At 47.0% G+C, this 8,294-nt stretch overlaps 1 long non-coding RNA gene across 1 annotated transcript; it reads left to right on the top strand.

Annotated features, from left to right (window-relative positions):
• Positions 1 to 4,916: 4,916 nt before the first annotated feature.
• LOC142830186 (uncharacterized) lies at positions 4,917 to 7,594 on the top strand. The gene is made up of 4 exons (XR_012905204.2): positions 4,917 to 5,054; positions 5,484 to 5,616; positions 6,749 to 6,833; positions 7,368 to 7,594. It is a non-coding gene; the product is annotated as an uncharacterized LOC142830186 (long non-coding RNA).
• The last annotated feature ends 700 nt before the right edge of the window (positions 7,595 to 8,294 follow it).

The raw sequence follows: 8,294 nt of genomic DNA, 5'->3' as shown, positions 1-8,294 counted from the left end.
CTGTCTTTATTTAACAAAATGCAGGGGAGAGGGAATGAAACTCTGGTGAAACTGGGGAAAGGAGAGGCGAGAGGGTGGATGAGGGGAGGGGGAAACCCGGGAGGAGGAGCTGGAAGGGGGAAGCAGGGGGAAGAAGGGGGAGGGGAAGCTCAGAGCTCAGAGTTGGGGGTCTCGGACCAACTTGATTTTCATTCGAACCTGCTCCTGGATTTGCATGTGGCCTTTTGGTGGCCAGGCTGGCAGCTATCCTGCCATAGATGACCGCATTCCTCCATCTAGTGTGGAGATCATGGACGTTGGGGGCATTCCCCCCCCCAAACCTGAATAAGGTCCATGATCTCCACCCTGGACCAGGAAGGCGCTTGCCTTCTCCAGGCCCTGGCAGGCTCCTGGGAGCTGGCAGACTGCTCCTGGGGAGTGGTCAAGGGCTGGCTGCTGGTGGCTTGCTGGCTCATGTTTTGGGGCCACTGGGTTGGGAAGTGACTGCTGGCTCTGGGCTGGCAGGCTTGGAGCTGGCACAGGCACTGTGGCCAGAGTCTACCTCTTTAAGGGCTCCGGGGAGAGGGGGAAGGAGAGGAGTGTTCTTGGTTGAGGCTGGAGTGGCCACCAGGGCACCCCGGGAAGGCTGGAGGCCCCCTATTTCGAAATAAGTGTCTACACAGCACTTATTTCTAAATAGCTATTTCGAATTTGGCGTTATTCCTCATAGAATGAGGTTTACCAAATTCGAAATAAGCACTTCGCTATTTCGAAATAGTGGTTTGGCTGTGTAGACACTAGGAAAGTTATTTCGAAATAAGGGCTGTTTCAAACCCTAACAGAACAAAAATATGAAAAAAAAAAACATTTAGTATCACTAACAATACTTTGATATACATTCCATATGAAATATTCCTTAAGATTCCACTCCTTGTTGAATTTAATCAGTAAGCATCTGGAACACTAGTTCATTATCAGTATGTAATTTCTGTTCTCTTAAAATCTGAATCAATTCTTGCAGTAAACTAATAATTACCCTTGCTGCTGTCAACACAACTTTATCTACAGGAGCATAGCTTTTATTAACATCTTTTTACTAAGTTATTCTTGGTACAAAAAATATATGCAAAAATTAAAAGTTACAACAAAGCAATTATGTTGTGCATACTCAGTTTATTTGCTCCTTTTACTAAGTTCTTTGTAAAAGTAATCACCTTATTTTTATATAGAATACTAAGGGATGATTTGATCATGGTCTGTAAATGAACCTAACGTGCAAAGGAGGGCTCTTTGACTAGCATAATACAGTCATAAACAGTTGAAACTAAATAAATGCAAACTGGAAATAAGGTACAGATCTTTAACACTGGAACAACTGATTAAGATATATAATGCAGTCTCCATCACTTAAAGTCTTTAACTTAAGAATGGAAATCTTTTTTAGAAGATATGCCATCATACAATCAGCAGTTACAGCCTTGCTGCAGTAATTACTGTTGACACCATATAATCTGTATGCTTTTACATAGAATTCAGATAAGATGCTCCTAAAGATTTCTTCTGGCCTTAAAGTCTTATGAAAAATGCTTAGATGCTTACAGACCAATCATTTAAGTTTCCTTACAAACATGCTATTTCTAGTGCAACATTTTATTTAAAAATATAATTCTGTTCTGTTTAATGTGTCAACATTGTAAATTTGATTGCAAACATTTAATACATAACATAGATGACTACAGATATACACAACTTGCAATATAAGATCCAATAAAACACTTCAGTACATGCTTAGTAATTCAGAACATGAACACAATGGTTCTATTGATTTAAATGGAACTATTCACTGCTTAAAGTTCAGCATATGCTTAAGTTATTTGATGGACTGGGGGAAAAATAATTTTCCTGTATTTCTAGTGCATTAAGAGTCATATTATGGTAATATGTCCTTGTATTTGTTTTTGCACAAGCTTAACTGTTATCAGCAGGATAGTATGTGCAATAGAATAAATCCCACCCTATGATCAACTGTCACTGCAAAGACATTACAGAAGCAAAAGATAGTAGAGAATGTTGTTTGGAGCTGCCATCTAAAAAATATTATCTGCAAATAAATGTATATTTTAGTGTACATTCTGAATCTCATTATATCCCTACCTCTGTATATTTTAGAAATATGCATCTGTCTCTCTGTGAGTTGGTTTGTTCAAGAACACCTCCTAAATGGTAAGAGCTAGGGCCACCAAATTTGGTATGCAGCTTCCTCTTACCCTAACTTAAAGCAAGGCCAGGGTTGGTTGTGCCAGGAAAACCAGAAGTGCCAGGAATGAGACTGTTTTCCATAACATGGAAAGGGAGGGGCTGTTCAAAAGGATGCAATACTCACAGTGGCCACTGGGGCAGCAAGCGCAGGGGAGAGCTATATGCAGACTGACCACTGGAGGCAACCACACCACCAAGGGAGTGGCCAGCAGAGCTGGGGCTCTGCCATCTTGCCTGCCACCAGACTGGATAAGTGCAGTTCCCATGCCTGGGAGACAGCCTCCTCTGCCCCCCCCCTCCATTCCAGGAGAGAGCCCCCAACTGCCTCCCTTGCTGCAGGAGGGGCCAAGAGGAGGGAGAGAGCCCCTGCCAGCTCCCACCCCACCCCAGGAGGAGCCAGGGGGAGGGAGAGAGGTCCCATTGGCCGCCTCTCCTCAAAGGGGCTGGAGGAAGGAAGACGCCCTGCCAGGCCCCTCACCCTGGGAGGGGCAAAGGGGAAGGAAGAGAGACCCTGCCAGCCCTCCCCTACTAAGGTAGGGACAGGGGAAGGGAGAGAGCACTTGCTGGCCCCTCCTGCCCCAAGTCGGGGGAAGGGTGAGGGAGAATCCTCCTTCTGTCCTCCGGAGATAAGCCAGCAGGTGGGATGCATGGTCCCCACTGCCCCAGATCGTCTCCAGGGTGAAGCCAACAGTTGCTCCCATCCCCTGTGCTGGGCCCCCCTTGCTCCCCAACAATCACTCTCTCACCCTCCACATCCCCAGCTCCCTGTCCTGAGCCCCTCCACAACCCCCACCATGACTCTTGCTTCCCCCCCAATGCCCTCGGATTCATGCCCTGAACCCCCAATACCCCCAAGTTCCTGCCCTGACTCCTGCACTACCCACATCTCCAGCCCCCTGCCCTGATGAAGGACCTGGGTAATATTGGGTAAATCTTCTAGTGTCAATATAACACAGAAGTAATGTCCAAAGAACTTGAAAGTAGAGCTTTTTAACTTGTAATTTCATTGCTTTTGTTGAGTTGGTTAATTTGTATAAGGAAGTCACTGGGTATGTGTAATCTTCTCTTTCAAACCTATTTCTTCATCCAGATAACTTTTGCTTGGAACAACTGATTTGATTGCAAATTGTGATGCTTAAAATAGCGACATTTTTCTGAAAAACTGCAGCGTGTTTTGTAAGATACAAAATTTCTTTTGCAGCGTAATTAAATCATCACTTTGGGATTATTATCCACCTCTCCCCATGGCTCCTTATTTATCATAATTTTTACTCACATATTCTCAGAAATATTTCAGAGCTCCCAACCTAACACACAAAGATGGTTCTTCAAACACAACAAATGGGGCATTTTTCCTACTCAGGCCATTAGACAACACATAGTTATTTAGCAATTCTTACCATAATGGGTTGGAGCCAGAGCTGGATAGGCTCAGGCTAAACAAAGCGAAGTTACTCATCTTTGTGCAGTAACAGTCGTTCTTCGAGATGTGTGTCCCCATGGGTGCTCCACTGTAGGTGCTGAGCTTGCCCCAGTGCTGCAGCATGGAGATTTTTGCAGCAGTCGTTGGCTGGACCATGCATGTGTGGAGGGCGTCTTGCGGCGTTCGCTCTCTTTCGCGCCACTCAGTCCAGTTCCAGTCAGTTCCTCGAACCCGCCTCAGGATCTGGAAAACAGAGTGACACAGACTCCGAAGCGGAGAGGTGGGTGGGTAGTGGAGCACCCCCCAGGGACACACATCTCGAAGAATGACAGTTACTGCATGAAGGTGAGTAGTTTCGCTTTCTTCTTCAAGTGATGTCCCTGTGGGTGCTCCACTGTAGGTGTCTGCACAGCAGTATCCCTCCCGTTATGAAGGCAGGAGGGATTCGGAGCCCCTATTTGTTGGCCGATGAAAGGACTGCAGCTGCCACTGAATTATCAGGCAGCTATCTCTGCTGGATGGCATAGTGATTAACGAACGTGCAACAGGAAGCCCACGTGGCTGCCCAACAAATATCTGCAAAGGGAACACCTCTCAGAAAGGCAGTGGAGGCTGATATAGCTCTAGGGCATTCGGGGAGCGGTATTTCCTGTATGGCATACCATTGGGTTATGCAGGACACAATTATGTTAGCTATCCTTTGAGATGAAATGGGTTTCCCCTTCAATCATTCTGCCAGGGAAAGGAGGAGCTGGTCTGTCTTTCTAAAGGGCTTAGTGCAGTCTATATAGAAAGCTAGAGCCCAGCATACATCTAGGGTATGGAGGGCTGCTTCCTTAGGAGAAGCATGCAGCTTGGGGTTGTATGAAGGCAAGTATAATAGGCTCATTGATGTGGAATTTGGAGCAGACCTTAGGAATGAAGGCTGGGTGATGTCTAAGGATGATACAATCTTTCTGAAAGATGGTGTATGGAGGTACTGCCCATCAACACCAATAGCTCACTGGCTCTGCGTGCGGAGGTGATGGCGAGTAGAAATACCAAATTCTTGGTTAGGAGCTGAAGAGGAATTGTGGCTAAAGGCTATAAGGGTGGGGCCGTGAGAGTTCATAGACTAGGTCCAAATCCCACAAGGGGGAGGTGTTCAAAGGGGAGGATTCAAATTTGTTAGCTCCTTGAGGAATCTCTTCATGAGGGGATGAGCAAATACGAAGAATCCCTCAATTAGTTGTCGAAAACCTGCCATTGCTGCGAGATGTTCTCTAAGTGATGCTAATGCCAGTCCTGTTTGTTTCAGCTCCATTATGTAATCCAGTATGTTGTGGATAGGTGCAGCGTGAGGGTTGATGCAGTGTTCAGAGCACCAGCCGGTGAACCTTCTCTGTTCTGCAAGGTCGGTATTCCTTGTATTTTATCGTCTGCTGTGTATCAGGACATCTTTGACATGATCGAAGCATAATGTTTCAGCAGCATTTAGCCAGCTAGGTACCATGCTGTGAGGTGCAGTGTATGAAGCTGTGGGTGAAAAAGGCGGACGTGATTCTGAGTGACTAGATCCGGGAGCAGTGGTAACCGGTGTGAAGGATAGTGGGACAGTTGTAGGAGGAGAGGGAACCAGTGTTGCCTCGCCCATGCTGGAGCTACCAATATGATCTTGGCCCGGTCCATCTTGACCTTCTGAAGCACTCTTGGAATTTGTGGTATTGGGTGGGGGAAGGCGTACATCAGGGGACTGTTCCAGCTGATAAGAAATGCGTCTCCCAGGGAGTGGTGACTGAGTCCAGCTCTGGAACAATAACTGCAACATTTTCTGTTGTTGTAGGTTACAAATAGGTCAATGAATGGTGTTCCCCACCGGCGAAGGAGGGAGTGGAGGACTCTGCAGTGAAGCTCCCATTCATGATCTGGCATGAAGTTCCTGCTGAAGGAGTCCGCTGTGGTGTTGTTGATGCCAGGTAAGTACGATGCCACAAGAGTCATGCTGTTGGTGATGCACTGGTTCCAAAGTCGGATCGCCTCTGCACATAGGGATCGTGAACTTGCACCTCCATGATGATTCACGTAGTACATTGTCGCTACATTGTCTGTCAGGATCTTTCCTGTGCAGTTGTGTATTTGGTTGTGGAAATGCTTGCAAGCACTGGTGATGACCCTGAGCTCGAGAAGATTTCTGTGAAGTAATGTCTTTTTGGGGGTGCTCAGCAGTCCTGTATCACAACTCTGTCCATGTGTACACCCCAGCCCATAAGGGAAGCGTCTGTAGTAATCTGATATCATTGTAGTGGTTGGTGGAAGGGCACTCCTGACAGCAAATGCTTGTCTATGGTCCACCACTCCAGGGAGGTGATGACGTCGGGTGGAACACTCACTACCCTGTGCATGTCTCGAGTGGTATGGTTGTGAACAGTGTCCAACCAATGTTGTAGGGTGTGGAAATATAGTCTGGAGTGAGAGACTACGAAAGTGGTCACGGCCATATGACCCATGAGCTTGAGAGCTGTAAGTACCTGTACCACGCGCTTGGCTCGGAAGATATCTATCAATAGCTGGATTGAATGAAATCTGGTCAATGGTAGGAATGCTCTTGCTACCCTGGAGTCTAGTCGCACTCCATGAACTCCAAGTCTTGGGTCGGTTGTAGTGTGGATTTGTCCTTGTTCACGAGTAAGCCTAGGGACTGAAAAGTTTGGTGATTTTGAGGATCCTGTGTACTTGCAAGGAAGTCTGACCTTTTATGAGTTAGTCATCTAGATAGGGGAATATAACAACCCTGTTGCGTCAGAGGTGAACGGCTATTACTGAGAGTGTTTTTGTAAACGCTCTGGGAGCAGCAGAGAGCCCGAAGGGTAGGATGAGGTATTGGAAGTGGTCTTCGCCAACAGTGAAACGGAGAAATCATCTGTGCGCTGGATGAATTGTAATGTGGAAATATGCACATAGGTCGAGAGCAGCAAACCAATTGTTCTGGTCCAGCGATGGAATTATGGATGCCAAGGTTACCATCTTGAAATGTTGTTTTCGGAGATATTTGTTCAATTGTCTGAGATACAATATTGGTCTCCATCCCCCTGTTTTCTTCTGTACCAGGAAGTAATTGGAATAAAAGCCTTTCCCTTCGAAATGATTGGGCATCCTTTCCACCACACCGATCTCTAGTAGATGGTTGATCTCGGTACGTAGTAGATCTTCGTGAGAGGGGTCCCTGAAGAGGGATGGGGTTGGTGGGGTTGTGGGAGGGATGGATTGGAATGGTATGGCATAACCGAATTGGATTATCTCCAATATCCATCTGTCGTTGGTGATATCCACCCACTGGTGGTAGAAGGGGCATAAGCGATGGTGAAACAAACGGGTAGTTGTGAGAGGGTAGGCTGGTAACACTGGTTGCTTGCTCTTGACCAAGCAGTCAAATGTGCTGCCTGGAATTGGATTAAGCTTGTGGGCGGTTATTCTGGTTCCATCATCTGGGAGGTGGGTGGCATTGGCGGGATTGGTCGAATGGGCGGTGCCCTTGCTGCCACTGTTGCCTAGAATGGGTGTAGTCATAGCGCCTTTGGAAAGGAGTGTAGCATCTTCTCCGATAGGGCGGGGTGTACATCTCTAGGGTTCTGAGTGTCGATCTGGAATCCTTGCTTTTCAGCTAAAAAGTCTTTTCAGCGAAAAGATTATCCTTCTCGAATGGTAAGTCCTCTACTTTCACTTGCAGGTCTTGGGGACAGCGGCGGCCTGTAGGTACGAGGCCCTCCGCATCACAATCGCCGTGGCTGCCGCTCATCCTGCCGTGTCCACTACGTCCATTGCTATTTTTAAGTTGGCCCTGGTAGAAGCATAGTCCTCTTGGATGACAGACTTTAAGATGGGCCTTTTGGACTTGGGCAACGACTCCATCAAGGACTGACATCCGTCAGTTTGGTATAATTATTGAAGTTGTGATTCGATAGGTGCAAGATAATTGGCAATGTGAAGGAGCAGGGCCGATGAGGTATATACTTTCCTGCCAAATAAATCAAGTCTCTTTGCGTCCTTGTCCGATGACTGATTCTTGTATTGGGGGCTTTTGCTCTCTGTTGCGCTGCGTCAACCACCAATGAGTTAGGGTGCAGGTGTGTAAATAGAAACTCCGACCCCTTAGGTGGGACAAAATATTTCTTATAGGCCTTCTTGTTTGTGGGGAGTGCAGATGCTGGCGTTTGCTAAAGGTCATTGGCAACTTCCAGTATGGCCTCGTTGAGTGGGATGGCAAGTTTGGCACTGTGAGAGGTCTGAAGATTCTTGAGACTACGATGTTGCTTCTCTTTTATCTCGGCGAGCTGAATCTCCTGTGACACTGCGACTCTTTTAAAAAGGTCTTGGAACTGCCTGAGATCATCTGGGGGAGAGGTGTCCCCTGGAACAACTGCCTCATCCGGTGAGGGTGACTGATCAGTGGGTGATCTCTCAGGCTGTTGTACTTCCGGTATAACTGGTCGTTCCTCCTCCATTTCAGAAGGGGGAGGGGGTGCAGATATCGGCTCCTGAGTTGAGCGGGGTAGGTCGAACACTGGCAAGTGTCTGGAAAACGAGTAGCCCGTGAAAGACCCTGGGACTGACCTCGAGTTATGGTAGTAAGAGTGATGGTATGGTGAATGTCACC

The sequence above is a fragment of the Pelodiscus sinensis genome, chromosome 7, assembly GCF_052426305.1.
Source record: "Pelodiscus sinensis isolate ZL-2025 chromosome 7, ASM5242630v1, whole genome shotgun sequence".
Lineage (NCBI taxonomy): Eukaryota > Metazoa > Chordata > Testudines > Trionychidae > Pelodiscus > Pelodiscus sinensis.
The sequence above is the reverse complement of the archived record's forward strand: the minus strand, read 5'-3'. Positions and strand labels throughout refer to the sequence as shown.